Source organism: Leuciscus leuciscus, assembly GCF_965113295.1.
Source record: "Leuciscus leuciscus genome assembly, chromosome: 19".
NCBI classification, from domain to species: Eukaryota; Metazoa; Chordata; class Actinopteri; order Cypriniformes; family Leuciscidae; genus Leuciscus; species Leuciscus leuciscus.
In genome coordinates this window covers 32007726-32024601 of record NC_138743.1, presented here as the reverse complement: position 1 = coordinate 32024601, position 16876 = coordinate 32007726, and the positions used below count along the sequence as shown (strand labels likewise).

The following is a 16876-nucleotide window of genomic DNA, read 5'->3' as shown; positions in this document are numbered from 1 at the left end:
GGCGGGCAGGCGACTGGCTCTGGCTCTGGCGGGCAGGCGACTGGCTCTGGCGGGCAGGCGACTGGCTCTGGCGGGCAGGCGACTGGCTCTGGCGGGCAGGCGACTGGCTCTGGCTCTGGCGGGCAGGCGACTGGCTCTGGCTCTGGCGGGCAGGCGACTGGCTCTGGCTCTGGCGGGCAGGCGACTGGCTCTGGCTCTGGCGGGCAGGCGACTGGCTCTGGCTCTGGCGGGCAGGCGACTGGCTCTGGCTCTGGCGGGCAGGCGACTGGCTCTGGCTCTGGCGGGCAGGCGACTGGCTCTGGCTCTGGCGGGCAGGCGACTGGCTCTGGCTCTGGCGGGCAGGCTAGACTTGGAATTGGACTCAGGACAGGACTCAGGACAGGACTCAGGACTGGATCTGGCCTCTCTGGGCCAACAACTGTCTCAGGCTCGGCGGGCATGACGCGAACTGCCTTGTCTTCGGCAGATCTGACGTGAAGTGCGGGCTCGGCTGGACTCGGAACTGGACTCGGAACCAGCGGTGAAGGCTTTGGCTCCTCAGGGCCAATGAGAGGAGGAAGATCGCTGTCAGTCACAGGCGCGGCGGGCACGACGCTTACTGCCTTGGTCTCGGCAGATCTGGCGTGAAGTGCAGGCTCGGCTGGACTGGCGTGAAGTGCAGACGGCGACATGGCGTGCCACGAGAGGAAGCTCTCCAGACAACAGGAGAGTGCCTCTCTCCAGTCCTGACCGGAGAGATCTGGAAGCTCCCTCGGGTCGACTTCCTTCGCCCCAAGTCGGTAACACGCCTTGATTATTTCGTCATCCAGCGCGCAGGAGGCAGCAAGAGGGACAAACCCCCAGGTGAATTGGAACAGATCGCGGCTATCCCGAGCCAAAGCCGCGATCTGTCCAGCGAGCTCCCAGCTCATATTGTGGTCGGTCAATCTGTCAGGTTTCTTGGGTGGATGAAGTAGGAGACGAACACGAAGATTATGAATTCCAAGGTTTTAATTCTCAATATTAAACAAATACTAACAAAAGGGAGCGTGTGCTCAGAACAAAGAAAACCTAACATTCAACATTGACCGACAAGTGAAGACTGAAACACTCAGGGCTTAAATACAAGGGAGAACAGATCAGGGAAACAAGACACAGCTGACAAGACTAACGAGAAACCAGGTGATACAAATTAACTAATGAGGGTAACCATGGAAACCAAGGAGTGGCGGGAAAACAGAACAAAGGAAAACATATGACCAGTGACAAAAACACTCAGACAGAACAGAACTGTGACAGACATAAGGAGAATTTGTTTGTTTTTTCCAGAAAGTGATCAATTCCCTCAGTGTCATCACCACCACATTTCAAATGATGTATTGTTTACTAGCATTCTTTGGTGGTAAAGTTTAATTTACCACCATCCTAAATACACACAGTTAAATGACTGAATTTGAAAACACTTTATTAGAGGCAAAATTGTTTGTAATCGAAATGATGCTACAACTGTGTAATGCCGTTTTTTTTTCTTCTTTTTTTTTTCTCTGTTTGTTGATGGGTTATTATTAAATAGTAATATTTTATGAATTTTGTTTTATATTTTAGAATAATATGTGACCCGTGCTGGCAAAATAGGTCGGAATAGGAATAGGAATCAGACAAAAAATGACTGAGCTGCACCTGTTGAAGTCGGTAGAGTCAGCAAAGTCAATTTTGAGAAAAATCGAGTTAAAGTTTTCTGAAGGTTCCAAGACAAGATCACCCAGCAATCATACCTTAAAATCCCTGGTAATAACAACAAATTTGGCACACACCAAGTCAAACCAAATATTTCCTATATATCTGTAGGAAAAATATCTATACAAATATCGTATCCCACGATACCACAATTATTTGATTAACATTAATGAAACAGACAGCCTATATTAAGACCTAATGTACCGCATGGATCTAAAATATTATTACACATCAGAAGTTTTTCATGGACAAAGGAAAGGTACTCCTCCCAGAAAATGTACAAATAAAGATACTTTTAGATGTTTAATTGCTATTTGGATCATTGGGGTCGCCAGATGAGGGCTTAAAGACCCACTCCGATGAAAATCATGTTTTTCTAGGTGTTAACATGTTCTTGTGGCATTTTTCTTATGCTAGAGGACATATCTTGAGAAAAATAAGCTCAAAGTTGTATTTCTGAGTATTTCTGCATTCAAATGGCTGTGAATCAGTAGCAGACGCTAAAATGCCGGCTAAAATAAACTGGAGTTGTGACGTAGTAACTCCACTGGGCGGGGCCCGCCCGGTCAGGTTCAGGAGTAGAGAGAAGACGATGGCGGATCAATACCTATGTGCGGTAGCGGGTTGCAATGCTAAGAGGAGAGATATTGGTATTAGCTTTCATGCTTTACCAAAACATGTTGCTGTGAGAGATGAATAGATTACGTTCCAGGGTTCCAGACTGCGACCATTTTTTGAGAATGTGCGAGTTAAAATTTTATATGGTCGCATTTGTGCGAGTGCATGGTCATGTACTACTCAGTTAAATTCACGCATGAATTTTCCTGCATTTAACTTGTTTTAGCGCCCGCCAAAGTGAATTTTTGTCCCGCCAAAGTCTTATTTGATCGGTGAGTAATGTAGATGAACTGCTGCGCTTGTGACAGGACATGTTTATAACTGAAAGAACGAGCAGAGAGAGAGACCCGGACGCGCGCGCGCGCACTCTCTGTCTTCGGAGTCAGGCGAAAATGTAAACAAGACCTCACCGTCTCCAAACTAAGCGCTGTCTTGCTCTCTCTCCCTCGCACATATTAATCAAAATAAATCGACACGGCGGTAAAAGGTCGGTAGACCAAAGTTTCATGTGGAGCATTCGGAGATTTTTTTTTCTTTTTCTGAATTGCCGCTGGGTGTGAATTGTGCTAAATAAGTTGCCTTATCTTCTCTGAAAAGCGTTCCGGACATTCAGCTGACATAAAACAACACTTTAATTAAACGAAAAAAACTATCCAGTGATGAAATGTTTTCTGTGTTGACAGAAAGAAAGAAAGACAGAAAGAGGCTGTTGCTGCCTATGTATCTCGCTTCAGCCAACGGCTCCGCCCACAACGCAGAGGCGAATTGCTAATGAGCTACTGCCGCTCTGCTGAAGCGAAGTCCCAGAAAACGGCACAGGTTTTGTGATTTTGGCTAAAAACGGCATAATCATCATTTAAAGACCACTGAGAATGTTTAAAAATAGCTCATAAATATGATCGGAGTGGGACTTTAATGAACTCATTTTTGTGAAACCCTCAAAATCGGCATTTTTCACTTGCTTTGCCTGAACTGTTGCTCGAAATTATCCCATGCGCATTCCGACTCCTTTTGCCAGCACGGGTCACATATTTTATGAGTAATTTCCTTATTTGAGGATTGAAAGTCTGTGTCTGGGACATGGGTAGAATAATAAAATCAGTACATATTGGGTATTTGAGCAAATATAAATGATGAGGACATAGTAAATAGTTTCCAAGCCAGTTTTCCTATGAATTGTTCTCATACAACATAAAAAAAATTGTTTGTTTTAATTCCTGGGAAATTAAAGTTTCCAAAGTTACACCCCTTTATGTTTCTAAGATCATAGAGTGTTAAAGAGGCCCTTATGGTGCTACCATGAGAACGTTACTGTGAATAAATGTAATTCCCTATATTGTATTGTAATCACAAATCTGGGGATAGCAAGGGCTGTGTGTTGTACTCATATGTTTTTTTTTTTTTTTTTACATGGATCACATAAGCCAAATGTACTCTTTCAAATGGTCCTCTTTATAGGGTAGGTCATAGTTTTAGACTCTTTGGTCCAAAGTATATACAGGTTTCACACTTCATCTGTGTATCATTATGGAAAGACCATCAGCATATATACATTTAAACAGACACAAACATGTGTTGCTAACACAAACATAAGTAAAAATAGATTCATATACCAATCATATGATATACAATCACTCAAAGTCACATGCACTCACACAGAATAGCTGATTTGATTAAGTCTCAAGCCCCCATTATTATGTTAGGTAGGTGGTGTAGAATTTCAATGATAATCCATAATGCATGACCAGCTCTGTTGCCGTGGAAACATAAATTCAAGGTTACCGGCTTGCAGACACATAACGGGCTGCTCCAAGGAGGCGCTGCTCAAAATTCCACTCATGGAGGTAGAGCATCAATCAAACTGTCGCAGATTGCAAAGTACTCATAATCAGATGGAATGCCTCAGAGAGAGAGAGAGAGAGAGCTCATATGTTTGGGAATATGTAGACAAACAACATAGCTCTACATATGTAGGAGGAAAAAAAGACTACGCGGTGTTCTCCGCACACACTGTCCATCCACAAACACACACAGCTTTGGAACTGGTCAATTTGAGGCAATATCAGGGTTTTTTTTCATTTCCAGCCGACTTGCTCTCACTTTATTTGCCGTTATCTTGCTCGGGCAGGCTGGGATGTGACCAGAGCCTTCTGCTGTGGGGGATGATGGAAATCAATGCTCCGTAAGTCAGCCACGGGCCCCCTGCAGAGACGGAGAGAAAGAGCTCTCTGGGCCATGACTAGGCCCGAGCGGACTGTTTTTCACATTTTCTGCACTGATTTTGGAGCAAATGTGCACAATTGCTGATATTAATATGGTAAAATGTGTTAAACAGAGCTGAGAGTTCGACAGACTTGCTGACTGTAGTAATAAAATATAATTAGCCGAATGATTTAATGAACAAACATGCAATGGGTGATTCTGGATGCAGTCCTGTGTAGGCCTATCATGACTTCTCACTTTTCAGTTCTTTCTGCAAATTTGTCTCAGACCTGCAGTCAGCAGTACATGCAGGACACCAGACAAAAACACAAAACAAAACAGGGAACCATTGGGTCCTAAAATGAAACATTTAAGAGGCAAATAACCTTTATGTGACAAATTTAATTGTATTATAGGTGATAACTTGCTTGATTAAGATGGTTGTTTATAAGTGTGCTTCATTTAATTATGTGCATAGCTTCTTACTTCAGCTTCTAACCACAGTCACTGCTCTGTGCTGTCATATAGGAATATGTTAGTACATTTAGTAAATATTTTAGTATTTTGTACATTACTATGATGATTTAAATTAGGGATTCCCAAAATATTTTGCAGCCGAACCCCTTTGACCTAAAATGTTTACTTGAAGTGCCCTGAGATTTTAGGTTAATGTTTTAATAATTTAACAACATGTTCTCATCAAGGTTCTCTGATGTTGGTTGATATGACTTATAAACAATAAAATATATCTACTTTTTAAGATTTTAATTTTAATTTTGGTTGTTTTATTTTTAGATAGTTTGTTTTAATTTGCCATTTTTATGACTTAATTATTCGATTTTCATCAACTCACAAACAACCTGCAAATCCCTTACGATCCCCCAGTTTGGGAAACTCTGATTCAAATGATGATATAATTTGATAATATAATTATAATAAAATGTTTATATTATAAACTTGTTTATAGATCCCTATAAAACCCAGTTAGGTTAATCTTGTTGTAGCCTATTTAGTTTTAATATTATTTTCCAATTGGATCATGTCACTCCTATATATAACAATATCATAAACTCTATAAAGACATAAACTCTGTTGATTGTCATCCAAACAAACGTTCCCTTATAGATACAATTTTGGAATTGGACCTAATATACTAAACAATAGGGATGTCACTGTGAAGAAATTTTCACACCGGTATATAAACTTGTTACAACAATGGTATTAGCCTATAACACTGTGTGGGGTCAGATATTGTTGGCCTATATAATTTGCAGGCATCAGGGAGCCGCTATCAATAATGCAGGGTACTGAAATCTCTTTTGAATGTGGCGCTCACTTTCACTTTCGAATTTGCAATCACGTGTACTGTTTGTATAGGGAGTGACGGTACTGACCGCACATTTTATAAGATAATGGCGCTCAGGATCTGTTGCGCACAAAATCCTCGGCCATCGTCTTGTCAGTCATCTTTTCTTACTCTCTTCACGTGAAATCTGACTCTGCGACTCTGCGTACATTGATCCGTGGTTGTTGTTTTTTTAGTAGAAAATGAAGTTGTACTTCTGATGAAACGAGACACTGATACTGTTTTTCATGATTAATACGTAAAGCTGCTTGATTTTAAGCAATATATGGTATTAAATGATTTATAAATAAACATATCATGACTTTACTAGAGTGCCGAATTGCAGAGCTTGTGCAAACATATTCACGTTGCTATGATCAGATGCTTTTATTATGCTTTATATAAAAAAATGCTTGCTGTTTTCTCAATTTTGTTGTGTGTTTATTTTGTTATTGAGAGTTTATTTTGTTATTGAGAGGAAAGCGTGCAGCACATATTTGCATATTCATCTAAATGCCGATCTCAGCAGTGTGGGCGGCTTCGGATGTTTGCTAACAGTAACTGGTCACACATATCGAACTTCGTTTTACCCCTTAACAAAGAATGAAAAGAACTTCGCCATGAGTATATCGGAGCCTTAACACCGACTACTGCAGCAAGTCTACTAAACAATATCCAATGATTTTTTTTTTTTTTTTTTTTAAGAAAATATTTTATTGTTTTTGGAATTTGAGCCATTCATTTATGCAACAAAATTCTGTTGTGAATATGGATTTTTTTTATACCCTTGTTCTCCTGGTTCTCTAAAAAGAATCGCTTAGAGTCAATTGTTTGTGAATCGGGCATCATGGCTCACGCTGTGTTTGCTGAAATGGAAATAATGACAGGGAATTAAGGGCAGTGAATCATTCGCAATGACTGTTTAGAAATGGTTTCATTCACACAGGTCATCACAAAATGTAGGGTATACGTTTTATTTGTCAAAAGCATAACGTAAAAAAACTATTAATCTGAGTGGATTCTTCAGTTGTATAATGGTCTAATTCCCAGTATTTCCCCAGCATGAGACATTGGCATGTGATTTGTGGCGTTTATATGGCAGTGTTTTACACGATTGTAGAAACTAAGCCTCTATCTCACACATTCTCTCTCTTCAGTGTTTTCCACACTCACACACATGCTGCATCTGCCCTGGGCAGGACTTCAGTAGTTGTCATTGAGAGGAGCTGGTCTGGCTCCCAGAACTGTGATTGTGTTCAAGAAGGGGGATATTGTTCAGTATTTCTTTCAACATATTAGGTTTCTTTTAAGCAGGTCTGTGGTCTGTGAGGGAGGCGGGGCGCTTTGCAAATGGTTCATATACATGGATATGGAAACACCTGATCCCAGATGCATGAAGATTTCTCACTATACCACTTGTTCTTGGTTGAGGTTTTGAAACTAAAAAGACCTGAACCTGGTGGTCTTAAGCCATAGTGAACATGTTTCGATTATTTAAAGGGAATCTGGCATGAGGAATTCAGGTGGTGTGCTGAGAGACCGTGACTGCATCCTGAATTTGTATTCATAAGGTTATAAATCCAGGGCAATAGGGGTCAGCTCACTCAATTGGTCAGTGGTCTCTCTTGATAAAACAGACTTTGATGAGAGCCTCACGGTCTGTCACATTGTTTCTTTTTACAGGAAAGAAAAAAACATTGGTCGTGGCCGTTTCTCTCCATAAATATTGAACATATAGAGTAGTGGATAAGACTGGCCTGGCCTGTTTCACAGCAGATAAGCTAAGAAAGAATTGTGCAAGCATTTGGAGCGTTCCATTTGCATGATGTACAGTGGGATTTGTCTCTACGGCTTAGGAGAGAAAACTAAATAAATCCGCATTTGATCATATCTTCAATAAGGAACCGTTTCCGAATCAAATCAAAAAGCTGAGCGCAGAACTCATGTGAAGGAGTGATGCTCTTATCGTAGCGTGAGCTCTGATGTGTTCAGGTATTGGCTGTGTTTCCCTAATGCTCATTTTTCTTCAGATGATGTACAAGATGATCAGCCAGTGATGTTGTTCATCCAAAACTCATTTTATGCATTTGTAAAGAAAAAAAGGATGTGTTCTTGGTATTATTTGTCTACTTGCCACTTATTCACTATTCTGGATGGTTATTTTCACACTCCAAGGTCATATGCTGATATACACACCTTTACTTAAAGCATACCGTTAGTTTGTCATCAGAAATTGTTCTATATTTTCAGTAAGTAATAAGTATAAATATTTATAACATAAATATTCATGTGCTATATAAAATTAAACAGCCTAAAGTGCCTCAAAAATATTTCATTCACAGTCAGGATCAGGTTGTGAGTTCATGTTAGTGCTTAGCCACCTGGAGTAACTGTGAATCATAAAATAATTGGCAACTACTGTTATGAGTATGTGTGTGGTTGTTTACAGCTAGAAATTACAATTGCATTATATTTGCAAGACAGACATATACACTCGGGTCGGAAGTCTCTCATGCTCACCAAGGTTGCATTTATATGATCAAAATACAGGTAAAACAGTAATATTATGAGATATTATTACAATAAAAAAATGATTACACTTTAAAAAAGGGTTTTCTATTTACTCTCTTTGGTGCTCAAGAAACAGTTCTTATTATTATCAATGTTGAAAACAGTTGTACTACTTAATATATTAGAATTTTTTTCAGGATTTTTTTATTTATTTTTTTATAAAGTAAAATAAAAGAAGCATTTTTTGAAATATAAATCTTTTCTGCTGGAAATAGAAATATTGAAGACATTTTTGATGATTTTTACACAGTTATTGAACAGAACTAAATCTACACTGAACTGACCACAGCTGAACAATGACTACAGCAGAAGTGAACTCTGGTTGCATTATTAAATCATTATTTTCCTGTTTATCCTTGTAAATCTGCTTTGAAACAATCTATACAATGCACTATATAAATAAAGGTGACTTGACTTGACTTGTAACATTATAAATGTTTTTACTGTCACTTTTGATCAATTTAATGCATCCTTCCAGAATAAAATTATTAATTTCTTTCAACAACAAAAAAAGTGTACTGACTCCTTTATATCATTTAATGAAATTATAATAATCGTATTGGCTATATATGTTCAAAAACTGTGAGCTCTTCATACACCACGCATCTTCTGTTCTGTACAGATTTAAAAGGCTTTGGTAGGATGGCTAAGGGATATGTTCAGTCAGTGTGGTGTGTGCCTGAGTGCATGCTGGGATAGTGCTCACCAGGACCCCTCTGCAGGACACTGAGCTCACGGGGCCAACATTGATTGTTCGCTTGGCAAAACGCGTTGAGTTCCCTCCCCTGTTTCACGAGATATGACTAAGCATGCTCACTGAATTGATATTAAATATTTATTCACCACCTCACAGTAATTAAGCGAATATGTGTGTCTATGAAGGACTGACAAGTCAGGTTTGAAAATGCTGAATGCATATATGGTTTATCTGTCACCTGCAGCTGCTCTTTTCCCCAATTGTGTATGCATGTATCTGACCAGCGGGAGAGGCCTTTGATAGCCGTGGATTTCATTAGTCCGAACTTGATTTCCTCAGGGGTGTTTCCTGCCTGCTTACAAATTGATCCAGCGAGCTTTCAAGAAGGCAGGAGGCCAATCAAACCAGTCAGAATCAGAGTGGCCACATGTGGACGCAGCTCGTGTTCCAGAACTTTCTGGAGACGAGCTTTGATACACATTTCTGTGAGAGTCGTAGTCGTGGTAAAGCAGAAGGAGCTGGATTTAAAATGTTCGATTGATGACTTTCTGATTCAGCCTAGAATCATAAATCGCAGCCTGTTTGTTCATTTGGCCATTGACTGAGCCTGGTTTTTCCCAAGGTCCCCCCCCCATCCCATTTCTGTCACATGCTTAGATGGGTATTTAAAGACACTTAATATTCAGCAATATTATTGATTTGACTGCACTGACACATATCGGATGAGAACAACACTTGAAGTGAATTGAGTTGGATGATGTCTTCTGTAGAGCTGCTTTATAGCTGAATCGAATTTGTTTCGTATCTGATTCATTTTGCAGAATTGACACTGTTACTGAACTGGACTGAATCATTGTTGAACTGACTCAAGCTGAATAACAAACAACACTTGTTTTGTGTAGAGCTGCTTATACCAGCTGAATTTAACTTGATTCCTAATTGATGCACTTTACATCATTATTGAACTGAACTGAATAATGACACTATTGTCTTTTAAGAGCTGCTTTACAGCAGAATTAGATTTTTTCCTATTTGATGGCAATTTCATCAATTATTCTGTTATTTTCCTGTTTATTAGTGTGAAGCTGCTTTGAAACCATCTGGATAGTATAAGCGCTAAATGTGACTTGACTTGACTAGACTTCCAAAGGTTTAAGACTCTTCTATCCACCTGCTCCTATTTCTTTTTCCACATGAGCAATGAAGACAGTGCCTTTTTTATTTGCGCTCTCAGTTCTGTTTGCATTTCTTATTACCATTCAGATAAGTGAATCCCAAGGCAAAGCTTTGGCCTTTGGTGCTATCATTCAAGTCATTCTCTAGGTGTTTATCTATGCCCCCTCCTCCAGAACTGAATTGAAGCACCAGCGGAGCCCAAGCCACTTTTTGTATGCACAGCCATTATTAAGGTGACGAGATACCATCTCTCCAGTGGGGGGTCTGGAAGAGGCCAGGGCGAAATGGATGAGCCATTCCCTGAGTGTTTTGCAAATGAATGCACCCCGGAAGGCTTCTAGGATAGCCAAGGTTCAATCCCCCACCCAACCCTTCTGTTCTCCGCTCTTTCTACTACATTGTGCTTCAATATGGGCAACTATAAGACAGTCGTCAGCATTTTTAAGCACAATACTGATTATCCACATTCACAGTGTTCCGGGGCCAGTTTATTTATGAGGTTTTGGGTACACCATTGGTTTCGCTTCTGTAAAACAACGCAAATATATGACTGCTGTGATGGTGGATGGGATGAACTGATCATTTGCAAGTATTTAAATTCCAAATTCTTTTTTACACATTGAAAATGCAAATCCCTGGCTTATATTTAATGGGTGATATTCCTCTCTGACTCTAAATAATATATGAAGTGCTCATGGGAGTAACTCATGACATATTGTTATGTAACTTCTGGCCTACTTTTGCCTCAACATGCAAGTGACTGGTAATTAACAAGTGCCAGACTGGACAGTTTTTCTACAGAAAGAATCTGCAGAAAATAATGATTATATTTTATTTATTTAGTTTTAACTGAGTGGCACTGTTAGTAGATAGTTTATAGAACTTTCTGTAGTACTTTGTTAATTAAAATAACTTTATTGAAAATAAAAGACAAGTACTACAGGGATAATCTACAGAATTTTATTTGAATATTTTATTTTTATAGAGAGAATATACAGAAAAAAAATATTTAAAAAAAAATATTTTAGTGGAACTGATAATATATTCTTTCTGTAGTCTTTCTGTAATATATATATATATATATATATATATATATTTTTTTTTTTATTTTTTTTTTTTTTTAAGGATTTTATGTAAAGATTTATTATTTTATTAAAATAATGCTGCGTTGATGATCATTTTAGTGGGTTTAAAGGAACATAACACATATTAAACCTTTTTAATATGATTTGTTCAGTTACACTTACCTGCAACATTTCTGAAAAGTCCTATTATTAAATACAATAAATGAGATTACACACCCAGAAGGTTCAAGTACCTAATATGAGGCCCACAAAACAAAACCTTAAATCTTAAACCCCTGAAGCAAGATCCAGATGTTTAACGAAGCAGAAACCTAGCCTGAGGTAACAGCCAGCTGTTAATAGTAGATACATTCTGATAGACAGAGTGTGAAAACAGAGATGGGGTGACTGGTCAGAACAAACCCCTTTTCTTTTTTCCCCAGCTTCTGTAACAGATGGCTGGCCTGAGGTGTGGATTTTTGCAAAGCCTCTCTCGCTTTCCCTCACTCAACAGGACTGTTACATCTTCACAGCTAAAACCTCCCCAAAAACAGTTGGATGGACACTTAAAACTGAAAAACAATTAAATTTGGCATCAACACATGTGGTGAGATTTTTTTTTATAGCTAATCCAACCTCTTTAGTTCAAACACACTTATAATAAACCCAAAACGCATGTCAGTTCAATTCCATTCCACCTTTGATCCGTCCTGTAAAAGTTCAGCAAGTAATTAATGATACTCTGGCCCATGGAAGGTCACACAAAACATGTCAGAGAGCCAGAGGCTTCCTACTGGGAGAAACTAAATCACCTGCATCCCAGACATGAACCTAACCTAACCCCTTCTTCAGGGCTTTACGGCACACTAATAATCACCGGCATCAAAGACACGCCGCCCCTCAGACTGTAATGTCTCTCTTATGACTTTTAAAGGGTATTTTTATGCTTACTTTACAGTTGCCTGTTGATGTTCAAACATGCTGAGTTTTTAAAGCAGCCTGTGCTGTTTTACGGGATGTGAAATGACAGTTTTTGAAGTGCCCTCTCTGTTTTGGGTAGTCATTCTGTGTGTTTGTGTGGCGATATGCAGGTCTGTTACAGGAAGAGTCTCGGTGGAGATCCAGGTGATGACAGGCATGATATCAGCTCAGAGGAAGTGCTGACGGATCCTGAGCTGGACAGACATGAGGGCTTTCAGGATGAGGGTGAAGGCAAGTGAGATAGACCACCTGTTCAGGACAACTATCACGACACTGCCAGCTTCGCTATAAAGTACGAGTAATGAAATATACACTAGGTCTACCATTCAAAAGTTTGGGGTTGGTGAGATTTTTTTAAAGCTACACTGTGTAGGATTTTCTCCCATCATTCTCCAGTGAAATTGTTTATGACAACCAACTGAATATTACTTTCTAGCCCCTCCCATTCCGAGGGCGTTTTAACTCTTAAATCTGCCGGCAGTCTCGAGTAATCCCTCGCATTCGTCACGGTGCCACTGAGTGTAAAACCACGAAAGGCGAAGCTTGAATTTCCAGGTATGTCCCTCTTTGGCTAATGTATTTTCAAGATGGCGGCGCAACATGGCTGCCGCCATTCGAGCGACTCGCTCATATGTATTCTAAATGGCAGATTCAGCGCTTACGAGAATACTTGATTAGTTGGTAGAAGTAATTACACATTAATGAGCACATATCATTTTGCAAGAACAAAGTGTTTTTTGCTAAGGATCAACTTTAAAAATTACACAGTGTAGCTTTAATGTTTTTGACAGAAATCTCTTATGCTCTCCAAGGCTGAATTTGTTTGATAAAAAATAAATAAAGTAAAAACAGTCATTTTGTGAAATGTTATTACATTTTCTAATAACGTCATGTGTAATTTGATGTCAAAGCTGAATTTTCAGCATCATTACTCCAGTCTTCAGTGTCACATGATCCTTCAGAAATCATTCTAATATGCTGATTATCCTGAAACAATTTAATGTGTCTTAGCTGAATAAAAGTATTAATTTCAAATGAAAAATTCCAAGTAAATATTTCAGGCTCGACAAACGTAGATAGAAAATGTTTGTTTTATACTGGATGTGTGGGAAATGATGCATGAACATTATGCAAATGATCATTGTGGTGACTATCAAATACAGTCTAAAATTGTGTCAGTTCATGTTCCTTACATCCAGTTTCAGCATTACAGGTTGACAGATCTATAAGAAAATACAACTGAAGCAATGCATGGACTGTGTGATCATTCAGGTCCATTATTTTGGTCAGCTGGCAAGAAAACTATTCACCCAAAAAAGGACAAATTTATCATCATTTTCTCATTCGCATGCCGTTCTAAACTTGCATGACTTTCTTTCTTCTGTGAAACCCAAAAAGATATTTTGAAAAATGTCCATTTTTTTTATCCATACATTTGAGTTGGGTCTAATGTTATTTGGACCCCAACGTTCTTCAAAATAACATCTTTTGAGTATACTACCGGTTTAGAGCAACATGATTGTGAGTAAATGATGATAGCGATTTTATTTTTGGGTGAACTAACCCTTTAACAAAATGTAGTCATACCAAAACAGGAAGACAGTTTGAACGAAGCACAACAATTGATCTTAAAAGTGTCTGAACAAAACAACAAACTGACCTTTAAACTGGCCTATTTGCTCAACTCCAAAGTTATCTGATTTCAGAATCAAGTGATTATTTCATTTCCTGAGATAACTGCGGCAGTCTTGCAAGCTCGTTAAAGTCTTTTCGTCATATGCTAATTTTGGAAAAGCAAACACAGTGGCTGGAGGGAAAGATCTATTGTTGCCAGACTAGAGCCTGTTCAAATGCAAGCAGTCAAAATAAAATGAACTGGTTTGTTATCAACAAAATCTGGAATTTGAATGGAGAGTTCAAGGCACCGGCCACAACATTTACACTAACATATTAGCATTATGCAGAGGCTCGTCAAATTAATTCTTATTTTATATATAGTAACTGTAGACTACCTTTGGTGTGAGTGTCAGAAGACATACCAGCAATAGGAACAAATGTTTATGCAAGAGATTCAAAGCTATTTTTAGGTTATCAGTATGCAAAATATAATAGGATAAGTGCCAGCTCTCAGTGTTCTAGGTCAAATGGGTAAAACGTCCAGATTTGTTGATGTTATCTCAGAACACACTTGAACAACCGTGCAGTGGCTCCTAAACTTTCTTGTCCAGGTCTCTGTCTGTCGCCATGAACTTTTATCTGATGGTCATGGCTCTTTAGCTATTTGCATTTGGTTCCTATTTGAACATTACGAGGCCACAAGGAGAACCGAGACCATCATATGAAGTCAGACGATTCATGCTCAGGAAATGAGGGTCCAATTATAGTGACCTCAGGGGGCAGCCGGGAGACTTAAGGAAAGAAACATGTAGGATAGAAGGAAAACGAAGAAATTGTGCATGAATGATATGGTGAGGGTGTTTATGTTTAATGTGCATTTGTGTAGACTTCCTGTTGGCTTCCCAATATAAGGTATATAAGGGGGTTGAGAGAGGAAGCAGCCAGTTCTTCTCCGCATGCCCTTCTCCAGATGGGACCGTGTCAAAGCTGCTTCATAAAATCAAAGAGCGATTTAAGCAACGCTGTAAAATCTAGGTTGCTCCTCCTATAACTCTGGGCCGAAACTAGAACTGGTTCATAATCCCTCTGCAGAGCTGATGATATTTATTAGGTGGAATTTAATTGAAAGTCCAGACAGTGGTTAAGCCTCTGATGGCTGGGGTTTTAAAGCTTGTTTTATAGGATGTTGTCTGTAATGCTCTCGCTGAACTGACAGATACATAACAACATTCACACCTGATAGGATGTTTAGCTGTAATATGATCTTTAAGCTTAAAACATGTGGGAAACATGTGGGAAAATCACTATAAGGAATGATCCTGAGGAGCTTTTGCTTTTATATAACATTATATATTTTACAACATTTATACATGCCTAGGCCTAAATAAAATAAAAATGTCCTTCTTGTTGCACCTACTTTTATATAGAATAGTGTGTATATATATGTGTGTGTGTGTGTGTGTGTGTGTATATATATATATATATGTATATATGTATGTGTATGTATGTACATATATACTATATAATTTCGCCCATTCTATATAAATAAATATATTCAAATATCTATTTTTGTTGCATCTAATTTTACATTTCACTGGTAAATCCATCAGCACCCACATGGAGAAACCCCCCCCCCCCCCCCCCCCCCCCCACCCCCCCCTCTGAATACCAGAAAATTCATTTTCTGCACCGTATTTCCAAACACATACTACAGATACACTCCCTCTAGTACCCCTGCTGAGCTGGTCCCCATTCTGCATTTGCATTACATCGAGTAGATCTCATCTCCGCCTTCACTTTTGTCTGCCACCTCCATCTAGACACATAATGAAATTGTCTCGCTTGTCTACCTGATTTAATGTTGTTTAACAATGCTCCAGTCAAAGCAGAATGCTGAGGGAAGGGTGCTTGAGGTGAGAACTAAAAATGGAATCCAGTGCAGCCCTCACCTGGGTGACATAGGCTCTAAAATGCTGCTTAGAGGCCTTTGCTCCGGTTAAATGCGGTGGTAGAAACCTGACTTAAGATAAATTTGGTAAATCAAGCATCACAGTCAGTCTTTTTGTATTTCTAACATACAAAGTTTCCTGCTTTCACTGTAAGATCTCTATTGAATCTACAATGTGAAACAGACAGCATTACCAGTGGCTGATTATTGGATTAATTACTATAATGAGCTGTTTCTTTTTAGTGAATCAAGAACATGCGTCACAATGGCTGTGGTATGACTCCCAAATAAATGACTCGAGCTTGTTATACACCTATAGAGCGCAACCAATGTAGATCCACTCCCGAACAAATGATTCTAATGTGTCAGTTCAAACACACACTTCTTAAATCAGGGGTTGGGAAAACTTGTTTGACAAAAGAGCCACAGAGAAAAAAAAAAAAATAAATATATATATATATATATATATATATATATATATATATATATATATATATATATATATATATATATATATATATATATATTATAATAATATAGTAAAAAATCTATAACTTTTCAACATGTATTAGGTCCATAGACAACTAAAAACAAACAAATATTCAACAAGCAATAAGCAAGTTGCACTATGGAATTAATTGTGTGTGTGTGTGTGTGTGTGTGTGTGTGTGTGTGTGTGTGTGTGTGTGTGTGTGTGTGTGTGTGTGTGTGTGTGTGTGTGTGTGTGTGTGTGTGTGTGTGTGTGTGTGTGTGTGTGTGTGTGTGTGTGTGTGTGTGTGTGTGTGTTTGAAAATGCTTGGTAGGTAGTGTATAATGTGTAATTAATGCACTAAAGTGTTCTCCCCTTGTTTGTGACGCAGTTTTATATGCAGCAACTCTGATTCTCTGATTAATCGACTACACCCATGCTCTTTCCTTTTCATTCACTCCAGGAAGCCTCT

At 38.9% G+C, this 16876-nt stretch overlaps 2 long non-coding RNA genes across 3 annotated transcripts in view; one reads left to right on the top strand and one right to left on the bottom strand.

Moving 5' to 3' along the window:
* LOC309482864 overlaps positions 1 to 16876 on the top strand; it is a 123959-nt gene that overhangs the window by 101675 nt on the left and 5408 nt on the right. The gene's annotated exons all lie outside the window — the stretch shown is intronic.
* The window catches only part of LOC309482860, a 35277-nt gene continuing 20092 nt past the window's right edge, over positions 1692 to 16876 (bottom strand). Inside the window, exons 3-5 of one of the 2 annotated variants that reach the window (XR_014200403.1) lie at positions 4435 to 4536; positions 3246 to 4235; positions 1692 to 2058 (exon numbers count right to left, since the gene is read on the bottom strand). This is a non-coding gene — a long non-coding RNA (uncharacterized lncRNA). Of the gene's footprint in view, positions 2059 to 3245; positions 4537 to 16876 lie in introns of both variants that reach the window. The other variant, XR_014200402.1, reaches the window with a different exon arrangement.